The 20,255-nt window shown below is 46.4% G+C and overlaps 3 long non-coding RNA genes across 3 annotated transcripts in view; all 3 read right to left on the bottom strand.

The window, feature by feature from the left end:
• LOC309348135 overlaps window positions 1-20,255 on the bottom strand; it is a 220,655-nt gene that overhangs the window by 101,420 nt on the left and 98,980 nt on the right. The gene's annotated exons all lie outside the window — the stretch shown is intronic.
• On the bottom strand, window positions 449-2,773 carry LOC309348258. The gene is made up of 2 exons (XR_014159312.1): window positions 2,389-2,773; window positions 449-747 (listed from the first exon to the last, which is right to left on the bottom strand). It is a non-coding gene; the product is annotated as an uncharacterized lncRNA (long non-coding RNA).
• On the bottom strand, window positions 15,946-16,674 carry LOC309348235. Its single transcript, XR_014159304.1, has 2 exons — window positions 16,171-16,674; window positions 15,946-16,138 (listed from the first exon to the last, which is right to left on the bottom strand). It is a non-coding gene; the product is annotated as an uncharacterized lncRNA (long non-coding RNA).

Raw genomic sequence — 20,255 nt, 5'->3', positions numbered from 1 at the left:
ACTTCAGTTTATCCACCTTTGTGGAGCCCAGTACTGATTCCATATACCCTTCAGGAAAGCAGTTGCCACATCAACATATAGTGGTACCTTGGTTTGCGAACAGTGGTTTGCATATGTTTTGAGTTACGAACATGTCAAACCCGGAAGTGCGTGTCCCGGTTTGTGAACTTTTTTTGAATTACGACCCCTTTTTTTTGGATTACAAACAATTTTTTTGGTTTATGAACAATTTTTTTGGATTACAAACAATTTTTTTTTTGAGGCCCCATTGGCAAAAGTGCGCCTTGGTTTACGAATGGATCTCCAGAACGGATTGTGGTCGTAAACCAAGATACCACTATACTGGTGACACCCAGGGCCTTTTTTCAACAGGAACCCACCAGATCTCAGTTCTGACACCTCTCAGGTGAGCACCTTTTTCTTCCCAGAGTAGCTGTATGAACAAAGCTAACATGGAAGTTTATTATGGTGCAAAATGATCGAGCATGGCACTCATTCCTCAGCAACTCTTTTGAAAAAGCACCTGGGGAAGAATCCATGCCTTTCAAGGAAGCATACAATGAAATAAACAAACGGTATGTTTGTTTTAACGAATAGAAATCAATTGTTAGTGTTTTGTTTAAAGCTGTTGCCATGGGGTGTTTCATCAACCAGCCTCAACATAGCTCTTCAGCAATCTCCTGGAGAATGTCACAGGCCTGTAGGTGTTTCTTTAGGATAAGTAGGAAGTTTTCTGGTACCCTCTCGCTTTATGCTTTCATTTTTTAAAAAATATTTTTTATTAACAATTTTTTGTTTGAATCACAATGCCAATAAAACAATACAATATCACATCTCTTAACATAGATCTTTTCACTTCTTTGGACTCCCTCACATCTCCCGCTCCTGCGTTCCTGATTATAATTTTATTCAGCAAATTTATCCCCTTATTCTGAATCTTCATATCTAATTTTCCAATGTTATATCTCTAATTTTGACTATCATTTTATTCAAATCTTAAAAAGTTTAGATATAACCAACATATTCCAAAATTTTTATCGTTTCTTAAATTTATCTTATCTTCATAATTCACTTCCTTAAACTCAATGGTGCCTGGTTATTTATACTCTAGCATCCTTCTTAACATTCATACAATTTACAATATTTTTGTAAATAAATCTTAAATTTCTTCCAATCTTCTTCCACCGTCTCCTCTCCCAGGTCTCGGATTCTGCCGGTCATCTCAGCCAGTTCCATATAGTCTATCAGTTGCATCTGCCACTCTTCCAGTGTGGGTAGCTCTTGTGTTTTCCAGTGCCTGGCGACAAGTATCCGTGCTGCTGTTGTTGCATACATAAAAAATGTTCAATCCTTCTTTAACACATTCTGGCCGACAATACCCAAAAGAAAGGCCTCTGGTTTCTTATGGAAGGTATACTTAAATACCTTTTTCAACTCATTATATATCATTTCCCAGAAAGCCTTCACTCTAGGGCAAGTCCACCAGAGGTGAAAGAACGTTCCTTCATTTTCCTTACACTTCCAACATTTGTTATCAGACAAGTGGTATATTTTTGCAAGTTTGACTGGGGTCAAATACCATCTATATATCATTTTCATAACATTTTCTTTCAAAGCATTACATGCAGTAAACTTCAGCCCAGTAGTCCACAACCTCTCCCAGTCTTCAAACATAATGTTATATCCAATGTCCTGTGCCCACTTTATCATAGCCGATTTGACCGTTTCATCTTGTGTATTCCACTTCAGCAGCAAGTTATACATTTTTGAAAGTACTTTAGTCTTAGGCTCTAACAATTCCGTCTCTAACTTTGATTTTTCCACCTGGAATCCTAGCTTTTTATCAAGTTTAAAAACTTCTTTAATCTGAGCATAATGTAGCCAGTCTCGCACTTTGTCTTTCATTTTCTCCTGACTCTGCAATTTCCAATTATCTCCATCTTTTTCTAATATTTCCCAATACTTCGGCCATTTGGCCTCCATACTGAGTCTTTTCCGGGCCTTAGCTTCCAATGGTGAAAGCCACCTTGGAGTTTTATTTTCCAATAAGTCTTTGTATTTTGTCCAGACATTAAACACTGCTTTTCTGACAATATGGTTCTTGAAATTCTTATTGATCTTAACCTTGTCATACCATAGATATGCATGCCAACCAAACGCATTGTCAAAACCTTCCAAATCTAATACATCAGTGTCCTCGAGAAGCAGCCAATCTTTCAACCAGCAGAAAGCTGCTGATTCATAATACAGCCTTAAGTCTGGCAGGGCAAAGCCCCCTCTTTCTTTCGCGTCAGTTAATATCTTAAACTTAATTCTGGGCTTTTTGCCCTGCCAGACAAATTTAGAAATATATCTCTGCCACTTCCGAAAGCACTCTGTTTTGTCCACAACTATGCTTTCATTCCAGTCAGACATGAAGTGCCATAACATGACCTTTAGCAGCTTCTTTCGTTTGAGCCTCAACTGTCCCTGAAGAGTACAGATCCTCTTATTCAGTTTGGATTTGAAGACCTGTCCAGCTGCTTGTTTAGGTGGAAACTCACTTTGGGAAAGGAGTGTCTGGTGACTCCTACCCACAGGTTCCAGGGATGCGGGTGGCGCTGTGGGTTAAACCACAGAGCCTAGGACTTGCCGATCAGAAGGTCGGTGGTTCGAATCCCTGTGACAGGGTGAGCTCCCGTTGCTCGGTCCCTGCTCCTGCCAACCTAGCAGTTCGAAAGCATGTCAAAGTGCAAGTAGATAAATAGGTACTGCTCCGGCGGGAAGGTAAACGGCGTTTCCGTGCGCTGCTCTGGTTTGCCAGAAGCGGCTTAGACATGCTGGCCACATGACCCAGAAGCTGTACGCTGGCTCCCTTGGCCAATAAAGCGAGATGAGCTCCGCAACCCCAGAGTCGGCCACAACTGGACCCAATGGTCCAGTCCTTTACCTTTACCTTTACCTTCTACCCATAGGTGCCAGTTCTGTAAGACTGAGGTGTCTTCCACCTTCCCAAAGTCTGTTGGGATGGGGCCTAGTCCGCCCAACCTTGAAGGGGCGGGAGAAGCAGAGCCCTTCCTCGCCCACCTGCCCCTCCCTCCTCCCTCTCTGTTACTTTTTTTTTCTGCTGTCCTCCACCACCTTGGGAGATGCCGTGCAACCTGGCAAGATGTTGCCCTGGTCTCTGCAGCATCTGCAGCAGTCACACAACATTGTGCCAAGGGTGGCAGCATACACTGCACGCATTATGAGCCTCCCCAATGCTGGGTTGCAACTTGGCGCCTCTGCTCTTACCCTTCAGAAGAAACAACTGTCAATTCCTGTTGCCATAGGACAGGAATCAGCAGCATCTTTGCCACCCAGAGCCACATGTGGCATTGGGCAGGTGCTTGGTGGGTACATAGCAGTGGGCATGGGCAGCTGTGGCTGTCGCTGGTGGTAAGCAGAGCCACTTTTGACATACATGCACACATTCAACATGCACACATTCTGTGTGTGCACTGTCACACAATTTCAAAAGGGGGAAAGTGCACGGGGGTGTCCTACAGAGTGCCTTCCTCTCAAGATGTTGCTTGTCAGTGGTTCACATTCTAGTTCCTGTGCTACAACTCAGTGTTGGGCATCCCTGCCTGGACTCAGAACCATGGCTGTAATCCATACTTTGCCAGGTAAGGCTGGGTTTTAGAAGGCTATATCTGAAGATACAACCCATACATCTTTCCTGATTATACTGTTCCAGATACTTGTAGGTGGAACTGGGAAACCGTCATTTCTTGTGGTACAGATGTCCACGATTTTGGTACTTGCCCTAGTTGAAGAAAATAATATGAGTCCCCATGCACAGAGAAGCTGTTGAACTTTTATAAAACACATTAAAAAAAACCCCCAACTAATGTGAGCCAAGACATAGTGGAGCTTGAACCAGCAACCCTACAAGTCAGTGACTGGCTCACTGCTCCATGTAGCAGCAAGATTGCTGGTTAGAACAGGAAATTGCCGCTGGATGCTATAAATCTTCCAGATTTGATATGCTCCTTCATTCTGAGCAATTGTGAGGAAGGCCTTGAGGGGGTTTATTGATCTGTGCCTGCCTGAATTCCTTGCCAGTACTTGGGCCTGAGTGCCTCCTGAAGACAATGAGATGTTGAGATTTGCCATTACATCTTGTTTGCAGATAACCTGAATGGTTTGAACAAAGCAAATCACAAGACTACATCTGCTTCGGCTAACTAAACCATGCTTGCTACACAGATAAAACTATATCCTAAGTGGAAGGTCTTTTTGTATGAACAGTGCTTGCATTAGCTAAAAAGGCAGGGCCCACTCAGTGAGGAGGAGCCCTGTATAGAAGAGGGTAAGGAATACAGACTTTGGCCTTCATTGTAGCTGGAGAAAGCCTTTTAAAAATCATTTGCAGAGATACATACACCAGAAATGCACAGACTGAGCACATAGCCTCTGAAGTAACCAGAACGATAGTACAACAGCAACAAGACATTTTTTTTAATGATTTTTTTTTTTTTTTTTTTTGCTAATTGGTATGGGTGTGCGCCACCAACAAAATTTAGTCAGAACCCTAGTTCAGTGCTTCAGAAAACTGCCTACTTTAGTTAGAAGTGCCTTGTGAGCTGTCTGATTCAGCTGAGGGTCCACCTGTATAAATCTGCTTCATAATCCCTGCCCCCCTACTTAACTATTGATTATTTTTTTTAGGCAGCAACTTTTTTTGACAAAAGTGGATGAAATTTGCAGGCACCCCAGTCTTTCCAGGGTGAATAAAGGCTACTACATTATAGACAAATGTGTTTAGAGGTTTTTGTGCGGGGCACCTTTGAAGTTTGATTTTGATTTTTACTTTTTCTATTTTGGGGCAGAGTTTGATGAACTTTGCAGAGAAGGTCACCCATTCTGAGGGTGTATAAATCCTGTCAAATTTCAAAAGACAGCTGCATTGGTTTTTCCCACAGCGACAGCCATTCCAGTTTTAAGGAACCACTTTACTCTGCCCCTTAGTGTTTTGGTCTCAAAATGGCCGATGTGAGATAGGTGCTCCTGGGTAAGAAACTCCAAATTGGAGACAACAAAGTTCCACAGACTGCTTCAGATCTCCATGTTCCCTCTCTTGCTGCCTCATATAAATCCTGATTAGCAACCCAACAAGGCATCACGCCTCCATTTGAGGCACCACGCTTCATCTCAGAATTCAAGATTTGTCTGAAACTGATGCACACCCCTATTATGTGGGAGGATAGGCGATGGTGAGAATAGAGAGGGAGAGAGACTTGCACATGATGTAATGAGGACCATTTAATTGGTGTCCCGGTGACCCTAGGAAAGCCCCCACTTCCAAGGAACTGCAGTAATTGTGCTAGTTAGGACAGGGCAAGAACATGCTTCTTTATTAAAAACTCCAACTCAGGTATGGGTACTGGCTGAATGCAGGGATGGTCATTGGATAATAGAAGTTGGTTGCTGTGGACACCAGGTTCCTCCAACATGACATGCCTGATGGGGAAATTAGACAATGACACAGAAAATGGAAAGAGGGATAAGTTTCTCCTTTGGCATCAGAGATATCCTAGAAATGAAGGAGGAATGGGACGCTTGTTTATATGCCCAGTGTTCAGCCTGGACCCTGAAGTCCACCTCCGAGGGCCTTTTAGCCCTCATTGCGAGAAGTGAAGCTACAGGGAACCAGGCAGAGGGCCTTCTTAGCAGTAGCCTGTGGAACGCCTTCCCATCGTATGTCAAGGAGATAAAGAACTACACAACTTTTAGAAAACATCTGAAGGCAGCCCTGTATTGGGAAGTTTTTAATGTTTGATGCTTTATTATGTTTTTATATGTTCTGGAAGTCACCCAGAGTGGCTGGGGAAACCTAGCCAGATGAGCGGGGAATAATAATAATAATAATAATAATAATAATAATAATAATAATAATATATTGCCATGCTCCCACCCCCAAAAACACAAACACACACAATTCTTCAAAAGTGGGAAGATGTCCAAGAAAACTAGGAAGAAAGGACTTTGAAGGATGAAGCACTAAAAGTATCCACTAAGAATGAAGAGATTGTGTGACCTACCAAAGCTTGGACTAATTCCCTTTGTATTCTGCTGCAGCTCCTTGATGTTGAGCCAACACAGCTTCTTTTAGTTCTTTTTTTTTAAAATGCATGCTTCATAGGAAGTTAGCCATTTAAAAAGTGCTAAATGGATCAGCCTAGACATGACTGCCTTCAAGACACAGGGAAAACGCAGGCAAGGGAACATCACAACTAGCTTTCTTGCACTTCTTTGACAGTGTATGCCATCCGTGCATGGCAAGCTGCCCTCTACAGATGAATCTGGCCACCATGACCTTGTAATGGATGCTTATGGGAGTCTCAAAATAGAGAAACTCCCTCTGAAGCAATCCTATCAAAGACCATGTCTGGTCTACATAGAAATCTTGATTGCTTTCCATTCCGACTTGCACTCCAGTGTTAATCCACTTGCATGTGTACCAGTCAATGAATACTAGTTTTGGATTTGTTTAATCTTTGGACCAAAGAAGCACTTATCAATTTACAATTATGCAGATGTGATTTCTAGCTCTTATAAACAATTCTTAGCATTCATGTAGAGCTTTAGAGGGTTCAAGATGCATCACATCACATCACATCAATATTAGTTTATTATTACCCATAGGGAGAACAACTGAGATGATGAGATAGCAGCTTACCTAATGCCACCTATGTGTGTTCATGGCACAGGTAATACTTGAACCCGTGACTTCCTGATTTGCTGGTCAGTTGCTTAGCCATTATAAGCCTTCTCAAAAAGGCTAAAATGACCCCAGACAAAGTTAGGACCCATTAAAAAAACAACTTAGCTGAGTTTCAACCCTTGTCATCTTCCAACAACTATCAGCTATGTTAGCAATGGCGTTTCCATACTCAATATACCTCCTACTACCAGATTGATGCATTTGAATTATGGTGCTGGAGGAGACTCTTGAGAGTCCCATGGACTGCAAGAAGATCAAACCTATCCACTCTTAAGGAAATCAGCCCTGAGTGCTCACTGGAAGGACAGATCGTGAAGCTGAGGCTCCAGTACTTTGGCCACCTCATGAGAAGAGAAGACTGCCTGGAAAAGACCCTGAGGTTGGGAAAGATGGAGGGCACAAGGAAAAGGGGATGACAGAGGATGAGATGGACAGTGTTCTCGAAGCTACCAACATGAGTTTGAACAAACTGCGGGAGGCAGTGGAAGACAGGAGTGCCTGGTGTGCTCTGGTCCATGGGGTCATGAAGAGTCGGACACGCCTAAACAACTAAACAACAATTATGTTTTTACCCCATTACAGTAAGAAACCTGCAGTGATGTAGCATGGGTTGCCAGGGCCTAGGGCAAGGCAGGATGGGTGGGGAGGGAAATGGATGGAGTATGCATGTGCATTCAACTGCCTAACAACGTCCATGTCACCCAGGAGATTGTAGCCGTAGAGATAAGAAAAGAAGAGTCATTCTGTTGTCTTAAGAGGTTGCTTCCTGGTTCGTATGGAGAAACAATTTTCAATAGAAACCAGCAATGGAATTGTGGCAGCACCAGGTGTTCAAATTTTGCACCCCTAACAATTTTGCATCTGGGGCAACCGCCCCTGTGCCCCCTCCCACACTATGCCACTGCAAACCTGAGGTATTGACAGAAGTATTTTTTAAAGTCTGCATGCATATTCTTTTGTTTGTTTGTTTCGAGAATTTATATACCATTTAATTATAATAATCTCCAAGCAAGTAACTCATACATTCATACCTCGGGATAAATACGCTTCAGGTTGAGCGCTTTCCGGTTGCGCTCCGCAGCGACCCGGAAGTAATGGAGCGTGTTACTTCTGGGTTTCGCCGCTCAAGCATGCGCAGACGGTCAAAATGACATCACACACATGCGCGGAAGAGGTGAAACGCGACCCATGCACGCACAGACATTCTGTTCAGGATGCGAACGGGGCTCCGGAACGGATCCTGTTCGCATCCCGAGGTCCCACTGTACAGTGAAAATTGAAATCAGTCAAAACTTTAAAATTGCAATTCAACTAAAATGCCCGCTGGGAGAAAATGTCTTCATTAAACGCCAGAAGATCAACAAGGAGGGGACTTGTTTGACTTCAACAGGAAAGAAGTTCCATAAAATTGGACCCATAGTGCTGAATTCCTGGCTCCTGGTGAATACAAGCTATGCATCTGAGCCATAGGGGACCACTAACAGTGACTTCCCCAAAGATCTCAGTTAACAGGCAGAGATATAAGGGAGCAGGTGGTCCTTGTAGTATCTTCAACCCAAATTGTTAAGTATCATATAAATTAATACAAGAACCTTGAACGTGGACCAATAGCATGTGGGCAGCCAGAGCACTGTAGTAATGTCCTGACAATAGGTGTGGGACGCGGGTGGCACTGTGGTCTAAACCACTGAGCCTCTTGGGCTTGCTGATCAGAAGGTGAGCTCCCGTTGCTCTGTCCCAGCTCCTGCCAACCTAGCAGTTCGAAAGCATGCCAGTGCAATAGATAAATAGGTACTGCTGCAGTGGGGAGGTAAACCGCAGTGCACCAAAATCACAATTGGCACTACGAAATTGGCACATCTTCCACTGCAGAATGGTTTTCACAATAATGGGTGGGGAGACAGGAGTGCAAAACAGATGGATTTATGGCAAAGCCACAAAATAATCTCCAAATTAAGGAAGATCAAACAAATGAAACAATTATGTTAAGCGATGGAACATATACAGCTAAACAGAATAATCAACTAGCTGCTTAAAATATAGCAAAGAAGGTTTTGAACAAAAATGTTTTGGAACTTGAAGGTTCCTGAGAAGCTTATAGGGGATTTCTCACCTGAATAAAGAGTAACAAGGGACAAACGTCCCCCAAATAGCTTGTGGCTATTGATCTTCAGAAACGCATGTCAGCAATTGAACATATCGACAGCTTTCTCTAGAAGGCATTTTCTGTAACGTGCAGTGATTGTGGGGTCCGATCGGCTTGGATCGGCACCTTATGCTCCATGTGCACCCAAAAATGCTCTGAAATATGCAGTGGTTCCTTGGCAGGCTAGACAATGTGCAAAGGTTGCCCTAAAAAGGTAACAGGTAAAGGGACACCTGACAGTACCATATTTCTTGTACCACAGGACGCACCGGCCCATAAGGCGCACCTAGTTTTTTGGGGGGAAAATAAAGGGGGAAAAATATTTTTTCCCCAGGCGCGGGGCTGGGGTGGGGGAAGCCTGAGCTTCACCCGACCCCAGCCCCCAGAACAGGTAGCTCTCCGCAAGCCGTGGGAGCCCAGCGCCGGGCTCCCACCGCTTGCGGAGAGCTGCGCAAAGCCTGGAGAGCGAGAGGGGTCGGTGCACACCGACCCCTCTCGCTCTCCAGGCTTCAGCGAAAGCCTGCATTCACCCCATAGGACGCACACACATTTCCCCTTCATTTTTGGAGGGGAAAAAGTGCATCCTATAGGGCGAAAAATAGGGTAAGTCCAATCGCGAACGACTCTGGGGTTGCGGCACTCATCTCGCTTTATAGGCCGAGGGAGCTGGCATTTGTCCACTCCACAGAAAGTTTTACCGGGTCATGTGGGCAGCATGACTAAGCCATTTCTGGCGCAATGGAACACCGACACCAGAGCAGCACACAGAAATGCCGTTTACCTTTCCACCGGAGCAGTACTTATTAATCTACTTGCACTTTTGGGTGTGCTTTTGAACAGCTAGGTGGACAGGAGCTGGGACCGAGCAATGGGAGCTCACCCCGTCGCAGGGATTTGAACCGCCAATTGGCAAGCCCAAGGCTCAGTGGTTTAGACCACCGCGCCACCTGCGTCCCTTGCCCTAAAAAGGGAAAGGTAAAGGGACCCCTGACCATTAGGCCCAGTCGCAGACGACTCTGGGGTTGCGGCGCTCATCTCGCTTTATTGGCCGAGGGAGCCGGCGTACAGCTTCCGGGTCATGTGGCCAGCATGACTAAGCCGCTTCTGGGAAACCAGAGCAGCACATGGAAACGCCGTTTGCCTTCCCGCAGGAGCGGTACCTATTTATCTACTTGCACTTTGACGTGCTTTCGAACTGCTAGGTTGGCAGGAGCAGGGACCGAGCAACGGGAGCTCACCCCGTCATGGGGATTCGAACCACTGACCTTCTGATCGGCAAGCCCTAGGCTCAGTGGTTTAACCCACAGCGCCACCCGCGTAGGTAGGACACCCCTAAAGTGAGTGGATTAGGCTTTGCTTGCCTGCCTTTCTAATGTGGTTGAGCTTTGCAGCTGCTGGGGAGCAAATCCAGAGAGGTTTTGCTTTCTACCCAACTCAGATGTTGCCACAACGCACATGGCAGAGGTTAAAGACTCTTATGCTGATGCAGAACAGCACGAGGTTAAAAGAGCAGTGCTTTTATTTTCTGATAACCCTGGATTCCAAAACAGCGTACAACAAACGGACAAGTCCCTGAACAGATTTCAAAAGATATCACATGTCTGTGAGCTAAACACATTGTTGTTTTAAGCCCTGCTGCTCTGTCAGATTATCCAACTTTGTCAGCTGCACCTCATTTTCCCTCTCTTTCTTTCTGCAATAAAAGAAAGTATTACCAAGCTAGCATTTTCTTGTTTGGAAAAATGAACTGTAGTAGCTCTCACTTGCTAAGATATAAAAGAGCAGTTTAAGCGCTCATTAGACCCAAATAACCTTTCGGGCAGGGCTTTGTAGTATCGAATGCTGTTACAGTGGTACTTCGGGTTAAGTACTTAATTCGTTCCGGAGGTCCGTTCTTAACCTGAAACTGTTCTTAACCTGAAGCACCACTTTAGCTAATGGGGCCTCCTGCTGCTGCCACACCTCCGGAGCCCGATTTCTGTTCTTATCCTGAAGCAAAGTTCTTAACCTGAAGCACTATTTTGGGTTAGCGGAGTCTGTAACCTGAAGCGTATGTAACCTGAAGCATATGATGGCCATCTTCAAATATCTTAAGGACTGTCACATAGATGAGGGAGCATGCTTGTTTTCTCCTGTTCAGGAGGGTCAGACTCAAACCACTGGCTTCAAGTTGAAAAAAAGGAGATTCTGAGTAATATAGTGGTACCTCTGGATGTGAACGGGGATCATTCCTTAGCCCCGTTCACATCCTGAGTAGAATGTAAGATGTGGCTGCGCATCTGCGGATGCGCAGGTCGCGTTTTGCCGCTTCCGCGCATGCACATGACGTCATTTTGAGCATCTGCGCATGTGTGACCGGCGAAACCCGGAAGTAACTTCTGGGTTGCTGCGGAGCGTAATTTGAAAACGCTCAACCTTAAGCACATTTAACCCAAGGTATGACTGTATTCGGAAGAACTTTCTGACAGTAAGAGCTGTTCAGCAGACTCCCACGAGAGGTGGTGGACTCTCCTTCCTCACAGGTTTTAAAACAGAGGTTCTATGGTCATCTGTCATGGATGCTTTAGCTGGGATTGCTGCATTGCAGGGGGTTGGACTAGATGACCATTGGGGTCTCTTCCAACTCTAAGATTCTATGATTCTATGAAAGTTTTAAAGGTGTGCATGCTCCACTTCAGCTTTTGCAAACTGGTTTCCTCCTGATGTTTTGGACTACAACTCTCAACAGCTCCCCCCAGAGAAATAAATACTGATGACATCTTGCCCCCAATCTCCCTATGACCACCCTCAACAGCTTCATGGGGATAAAATAGCACTGGCACTCAATGGCATAACTGCCAGAGGGATAAAAAAACACTCTCCTAACAGTATTCTTTAGACTCAGTTCCATAGGTATCCACTGTAACACTGTGCCCTTAGTAATCATTCGAGCCAAGTGCCGGCCAAGGAGGATACAGTAGTACCTCGGGTTAAGAACTTAATTCGTTCTGGAGGTCCGTTCTTAACCTGAAACTGTTATTAACCTGAGGTATCACTTTAGCTAATGAGGCCTCCCGCTGCCGCTGCGCCATTGGCATGCGATTCCTGTTCTCAACCTGAGGTAAAGTTCTTCACCTGAGGTACTATTTCTGGGTTAGCGGAGTCTGTAACCTGAAGCGTCTGTAACCTGAGGTACCACTGAACAATGGTCAATAGTATCCAAAACCATACAGCTCAGGAAGAAGGAGAAAGTCCACACTCCTCATGTCCTGCTCTTGTTAAAGGGCTGCTTTGGTCTCATGACCAGGCCCAAACCTGAGCCAGGGTCTAGATAATCCAGCTCATCCAAGAATGCCTGCAGCTGTTCTGTCACAAATCTTTCTAACACTTTCCCAATAAAAAGGGGTATCTATGACTGCTCAGTAGTTATTCTGAAGGGGTGGTGCTGTGGTCCCAAACACTGACCCTCTTGGGCTTGCTGATCGGAAGGTCAGCGGTTCAAATCCATGCAATGGCGGTTAGTTCCTGTTGCTCTGTCCCAGCTTCTGCCAACCTAGCAGTTCGAAAGCACACCAGTGCAAGTAGATAAATTGGTACTGCTGTGGCAGGATGGCAAATGGCATTTCTGTGCACTCTGGCACTCATCAGGTATCCTGTTGCACCAGAAGCGGTTTAGTCACATGACCCGGAAAGCTCTCTGTGGACAAATGCCGGCTCTCTTGGCCTAAAAGCGGAGATGAGTGCCGCACCCCATAGTCAAATTGAATTGGACTTATCCATTCAGGGGTCCTAAAAAATCTTTACTTTGTTATTCTGAGCCCAATGGGCTCAAAGAGGCTTCTTGAGGAGTGGGTGTATCGCCACCTCTTTCAAGGCAGTGGGGGCCAGCAACTTGCACAATGATACATTAACCAAACTCAGGACCCAACCAGCCAAACCTCCTAGGCTACATTTAGCATAGGAAAAACTTCCATAGCACCATTCACATCTTTGACAGACATGCACTTAGGAGACCTCGCTCAGGTATCAAGCTAATTGGGCAGTCTTGGACCAATTGCACTCTCTCAAAATTATTTTGTAGGTTGTTGAGAAGGTACCTCATATTTGCTGCCTTCTGCTGAATTGAGGAAGGGTACAGCAGAAACATGATAAATGAAATTGTCTGATGCCAAATCAAATACAAGACATTTACATGGAGACAGTTTCCACATTCAGCTGAAAGTCACCCAGTTTTGAGAAACTGAGATATACATGTGCATGTGTGAACCAGTCTTATTTAGCCCTATCCTTGCCAATAACGTCTTTTCCCAACATCATTGAAAACTTTATCTGAAAAAAGAAGTGCAGGTCACGAGGGTTGGCTTGTTTTAATTTTAATCGCATTAGGCCAAACTACACATATTTGCTTTGTACCCTATATTGATTGAATGCCACACCAGAAACATTTGCTGCTCAGCTCCCTCCATGCCTTTACAGAATAAATATTGCTTGAAATTCCAGTTGGCAATTTTAAACTTGCCCGTTAGTAGTTGCTAGGGAGAAAGTGAGCCTTGGGACAATGAGGTTTGGCATGGAGCTATGAACTTTCACAATGCAAGCCTGGGCAATAATGAGGAGGAAGACTCTTTTTAAAGAAGTGCATATGCTGATTGGACAGAACTGGCACGGCTGTTTGCCAACTTGCCATGATGAACTGTGCAAAAATGCCCCGGAAAATCCCTTCCTCCTGGACACTGCTGACTGCTGAGCAATCTGTGCTGTGTGTGCTTTTTGTTTTGTGCTCTTCTGGGCAAAGGAAAAGAAACACACAAACACACACACACACCCGAGCTCAAATTCCCACATGAAGTAGAGGAGAAGAAGAAGAAGAAGAAGAGGAGGAGGAGAGGAGGAAACCTTATTTATTACCTTTTTAATTGGAAATGGAAACAATTGTGGCTACATTCTAGACTGTAAAAGTATGCTACAGTCGTACCTTGTTTTTCGAACAGCCTAGTTCTCGAACATTTTGGCTACCGAACAATCAAAACCCAGAAGTGACTGTTCCTGTTTTTGAATGTTCTTTTGGAAGCTGAACGTCTGAGGGGGCTTCTGATTGGCACGCCCATTACTGTGGCATGCACATTTCAATATATGATTTAGCCCAGGAGGACTCCCCTGAGTGAGTGCTTGAGGGCCCTGCTCTTGCCACTTACCATCTGGCCTGGGGCAGGGCCTGAAGCCTCATAAGGACTGCGTGCTGCTTGCTGCCTGCTGCCCAGGAGGACTCCCCTGAGTGAGTGCCTGAGGGTCCTGCTCCTTCCTGCCACTTACCACCTGGCCCAGGGCGTGGCCTGACAGGCCTCACTAGGACAGTTGTTACTGCAAGAGGGGCACAGAGTGTTTTTAAAATGTTTTTTTAAAAATTTCTTTTGGATTTTTTGTATGTGGGGGGTGGGGGTGGGATGGATGTTTGGTTGGGTTTGGGGAATTATTTTTTTTATTTTGATGTTTTTGTAATTTTTACATTTTTGTTGTTGTTGTTGTATTGTTTTATTAGTTTTGTTTGTTTGTTTAAGGTGTTATTTTGTTCTTAGGGGGAGGGGTCAGGGCTGCCGGGGAGTGGGCCCCAGCCCACAAAATAGCTGGGGCATGTTCCACAGGGGGGGATGCACTGGGACAACCAATCTCAGTGATCACGGGTAGGAGGAGGAGTTACGCTAAGACTAGACCATGTCATTACAGAGGGGGCAGGTTTAGTCGTTATCTGAGGACTATTCCTGCCTCCGGGTCTGGTCCTGACCGGATGGATACTAGAATCAGCAAGGGATACCCACATGACCTGAAGGTGCTGCTGTGCAATGCCAGGTCAATGATCCATAAGACCACTGCCATCCATGACTTGATCATGGATGGAGGACTTGACCTGGCATGTGTAACAGAGACTTGGTTGGATGAAGCAGATGGGCCTGTCCTTGCCGCTGCTTGTCCACCAGGTTTCTCTTACACGCAGCAACCCAGGTCATATGGGTGGGGAGGGGGGGTTGCAGTGATTTTTAGAAAGTCATTAGTTTGCACCAGGCGTCCTATTGGGAAGACCCAGTTTTCCGAGTGCATGTTCTGGAAGTTGGGCAATAGGGGCAGTACAGGATTCCTTTTGGTGTACCGACCTCCCCACTGCACCAAGGATTCCCTGCCCGAGCTGCTTCAGGTCGTGGCAGATGTTCTCCTGGAGACACCCAGCTTGGTGTCTCCATGCCGACACGACCTTACAAGGGGCCGCTCGGGACTTCGTGGAAAGCATGGCCTCCATGGGGCTGTCCCTGCATAAGTCTGGCCCAACCCATAGCCGCGGACATGCCTTGGACCTGGTGTTTACCTCTATGGATGTTGGTGATCTGACACTAATTAAAAGCGAAACGAAAGAAGTGCCATGGTCAGATCACTTCCTGGTGCAACTGGACTTCTCTGCGACCCACCCTCTCTGCAGGGAGGTGGGACCAATTTGGATGGTCCGCCCCCGCCACTTAATGGATCCAAATGGTTTCCAGAGAGTGGTAGGGGATGCTTTATCCCATGTTGATGGCCTTTCAGCTGATTCCCTGGTGGCCCGCTGGAATGTGGAGTTAACCAGGGCTATTGACTGTTTGGCTCCGAAGCGCCCTCTCCGATTGCATGGAGCCCGGACAGCCCCGTGGTTTTCCACGGATCTGAGGGCAATGAAACAATCGTTGAGACGGCTAGAGCGCCGGTGGCGGATAACTCATTCCGAATCTGACCGGACACAGGTTAGAGCTCAACGTCGAGCCTACCAAGTGGCGATAGCGACGGCGAAGAAGAATTTCTTCACCGCCTCTATTGCATCTGCAGAAAACAGCAGCAGGAGACTTTTTCAGGTGGTTCACAATTTAGCGGAACCACCTGCAACATCGGGGCCCAGTACGGGCCACATGTTCTCCTGCAATGATTTTGCAAAGTTTTTTGCAGATAAAATCGCTCAGATTCGGGAAGAAGTAGACTCCACTGTGGGAGCAGGACCGGGGCGGGAGAGTGCTAGAGTTCTGTCTTGTCAAGTTGAGTGGGATCAATTCCAATCTGTTACCTCCGAGGATGTGGACAGGCTGCTTGGACGAGTGAAACCAACCACCTGTCTCCTGGATCCTTGCCCATCCTGGCTTATAAAAGCTAGCCGGGAAGGACTGGGCAATGGGCTTCGTGGGGTGGTGAATGCTTCCCTCTGTGAGGGAGCCTTCCCAGACCCGCTGAAAGAGGCGGTTATTAAACAGCTTCTTAAAAAACCATCTTTAAATGTGGCCACGATGGCCAACTATCGCCCAGTCTCAAATCTTCCATTCTTGGGCAAGGTGATTGAGCGAGTGGTTGCTGAACAACTCCAGGCACGCCTGGAAGAAGCGGACCATTTGGATCCCTTCCAGTCAGGATTCAGGCCTCATCATGGGACTGAAACTGCCTTGGTCACACTGGTTGATGATCTCCGGCGGGCTAGGGACAAAGGTGAGAGCTGTTTCCTAGTTCTGCTGGATCTCTCAGCGGCGTTTGATACCATCGACCATAACATCCTTCTGGACCGTCTTGAGGGGCTGGGAGCTGGGGGCACTGTCATACAGTGGTTCCGCTCCTTCCTCCTGGGCCGTGTTCAGAAAGTGGTGGTGGGGGATGAGTGTTCAGACCCCTGGGCTCTCACTTGTGGGGTGCCTCAGGGTTCTGTCCTCTCCCCCATGCTTTTCAACATTTACATGCAGCTGCTGGGAGAGATCATCAGGAGGTTTGGGCTGGGTGTTCATCAGTATGCGGATGATACCCAGCTCTACCTCTCTTTTAAATCAGAACCAGTGAAGGGCGATGAAGGTCCTGTGTGAGTGTCTGGAGGCGGTTGGAGGATAGATGGCGGCTAACAGATTGAGGTTGAATCCTGACAAGACAGAAGTACTGTTTTTGGGGGACAGGAGGCGGGCAGGTGTGGAGGATTCCCTGGTCCTGAATGGGGTAACTGTGCCCCTGAAGGACCAGGTGCGCAGCCTGGGAGTCATTTTGGACTCACAGCTGTCCATGGAAGCACAGGTCAAATCTGTGTCCAGGGCAGCTGTTTACCAGCTCCATCTGGTACGTAGGCTGAGACCCTATCTGCGTGCGGACTGTCTCGCCAGAGTGGTGCATGCTCTGGTTATCTCCCGCTTGGACTACTGCAATGCACTCTACGTGGGGCTACCTTTGAAGGTGACTCGGAAACTACAACTAATCCAGAATGCGACAGCTAGACTGGTGACTGGGAGCGGCCGCCAAGACCATATAACACCGGTCTTGAAAGACCTACATTGGCTCCCAGTATGTTTCCAAGCACAATTCAAAGTGTTGGTGCTGACCTTTAAAGCCCTAAACGGCCTCGGTCCAGTATACCTGAAGGAGCGTCTCCACCCCCATCATTCTGCCCGGATGCTGAGGTCCAGCGCCGAGGGCCTTCTGGCGGTTCCCTCATTGCGAGAAGCAAAGCTACAGGGAACCAGGCAGAGGGCCTTCTCGGTAGTGGCGCCCGCCCTGTGGAACGCCCTTCCAGCAGATGTCAAAGCGATAAACAACTACCTGACATTCAGAAGACATCTTAAGGCAGCCCTGTTCAGGGAAGTTTTTAACGTGTGATTTTACTGTATTTTTGGTTTTTATGGAAGCCGCCCAGAGTGGCTGTGGAGGCCCAGCCAGATGGGAGGGGTATAAATAATAAATTATTATTATTATTATTAATGTACATCTCTGCCTATATTTTTGAAGAACTAGTTGTGTGTCAGCATTTTGTTTATGTGTGGCTAGCACTTAGACAGAGCCAATAGTTTCACACTGGAGAACAGGAACCACAGCTTCTAACAGCCTGCTTTTTATTTAAGGCTAACCAAAAAGCTCGAACGAAAGCTGACCTGGAGTTTCATCATCATTCCAAATTTCTACCAGAAAGTGAAAGAACTTGTGCTTTGTGCTCAAAAGACCCAGTTCACTCCTTGACATAATTTCTTTAAAGGGCATAATTTCTAAATATGTACAGTGGTACCTTGGTTCTCAAACTTAATCCGTTCTGGAAGTCCATTCCAAAACCAAAGCATTCCAAAACCACATGCGCTTTCCCATAGAAAGTAATGCAAAATGGATTAATCCTTTCCAGACTTTTAAAGACAACTCCTAAAGCACCAATTTAACATGAGTTTTACCATCCAATGAAACTGTTGATCCATAAAATGAAAGCAATAATCAATGTACTGTACTATAAAATAAATAAGACAGCATTGTAGATGTTAAAAATCAAAACTATTTTTCCCCTTACCTGCACTGATGATAGTCATTTTTTGGATGGGGGGCAACAATAGCCGACAGCCACATCGGACATTCAGCTTCCAAAAAACATTCAAAAACAGAACACCTACTTCCGGGTTTTCGGCGTTTGAGTACCAAGGCGTTTGAGAACTAAGGTACCACTGTAGACACTAAACCTATGTGGGCATCTTACTGTTCGCCAAACAAAGGAGCTGTGCTCTTTAATCCCAAGCATGCAATATGAAACTTGGAAAAGGCACTCTATCCACAAACAGGGACACTTTAGTTCTTATTTAACATTACCTCTGTTTCTTTAAAGAAAAGGCATGAGCAGAAAGATAGGAGAAGTGTGTATTGTTGAATGTGAGTATACCTATAAAGGCACCTCAAATATCCATTTTAGGAAGCCCAGGTAGAAGGCAGGGTTAGACACCAGCATGAGAAAGTGGCTAAAATAGAAAATTCTTGGTGTGCATAGTTCTTTAATATAACTGGTTAGCATCCGTCTGTCTCGAGTGTGCGCTTTTGTGGTCGAAGCCAAACCATTGGAGACTTACAGTACCCGCTGTGGCTGTAGAGACCAGCATGGGAGAGCAATCTTTTGTTGCAGATCTACCATGGCAGTTTTTCTTACTGCACTTCTTCAACTTCTCTGACCTGCTCATCATTAAACAGAGAACATTACAAGGTGGCAGGAAATGAGCATAATTAAAGTGGGAACAGTGCACTTGTGTTGTTGTTTAGTTGTTTAGTCGTGTCCGACTCTTCGTGACCCCATGGACCAGAGCACGCCAGGCACTCCTGTCTTCCACTGCCTCCCACAGTTTGGTCAAACTCATGCTGGTAGCTTCGAGAACACTATCCAACCATCTTGTCCTCTGCCGTCCCCTTCTCCTTGTGCCCTCCATCTTTCCCAACTTCAGAGTCTTTTCCAGGGAGTCTTCTCTTCTCATGAGGTGGCCAAAGTATTGGAGCCTCAGCTTTAGGATCTGCCCTTCCAGTGAGCACTCAAGGCTGATTTAAAGTGCTAAAGTCACACACACATTTATGACAAACACTGGGTGTAAGTTTTTAGAGTTGGCTATCTGGAATTAGTGTCCAGGGGGAATTTCTGTGTTCTCAAAACATCTGGGGATTAGGGTTAGGGGGCGCAAATCCACGGGTTAGGGGGCGCAAATTACTTGCCTTGCCCCGGGTGCTGACAACCCACGCTACGCCACTGGGCGAGGGAGCCCTGCTAGCCAGTCGACCAGCCCTTGCTGTTGGGAATGGACAGATAGGTGGGAGGGCGGGCAAGCAGGCTGGTCTTTCTTGTGCTTGCTGTGTGCAAGGCCTGCCTGGGGGCTGAGTGCCTGGTGCTGAAGGAGAGCCTTTCCACCATGCAGGTCCCGGGCAGCGCCTGCTGCTGCCCCTGCTGCTTCCCAAGGTAAGATGCTGGCCTCACATTCACCTTTGGTCAGTCTCCATTGGGCACTAAGGCTGGGGGCATCCTCTTCCCAGGCCCCTATGGGGCAGTGCGAGGAAGCACCTTTATTTGGGGCAGGTGGGGGGCAGCAGCAGCAGCTGCCCAGAGGACTCCCAAGGAGAGGGGAGAGAGGAGGCTGAGGGAACACTCCACAAGGGAGGGTATTTGGAAAAGGGTGAGAGGCTGCCAGCTCCGCAGGCAAGGGGTGACATAACTGGGATCCTGAGTCCCACAGGGGTGCCGCAGAAAGAATGTAGTTGGTCAAGGGAGCCGAGGACTCAAAAAGATTGAAAACTTCTGGGTGAGGGTATGACAAAAGAAGCATTTGCTTGTTTGCTTCGGCAGACTGAGGGGTCATTTCCCTCAGCAAAGAGAAATTATGTGAGAAGGTTATTTCTTTCACTAAAAATAGGGAAATCGTTTCAGGAAATAACGACCAGTTACCAGCCTGAATTGGCAGTTTCAAGACAGCCACATTTCCTCTTCGTGTCTCTGTGTGGTAGCTCTAAACATGCGTAGAGTAAAGGTTATTCTGAAGTCAACAATCACCACGCCCCTCTTGCTATCTCACCTATCCTGTACCTTATAAAGACCTGGGTTGGGAATTCTGAGAGAGC

Source organism: Podarcis erhardii (assembly GCF_964252035.2).
Source record: "Podarcis erhardii genome assembly, chromosome: 8".
Taxonomy (NCBI): domain Eukaryota; kingdom Metazoa; phylum Chordata; class Lepidosauria; order Squamata; family Lacertidae; genus Podarcis; species Podarcis erhardii.
The sequence above is the reverse complement of the archived record's forward strand: the minus strand, read 5'-3'. Positions and strand labels throughout refer to the sequence as shown.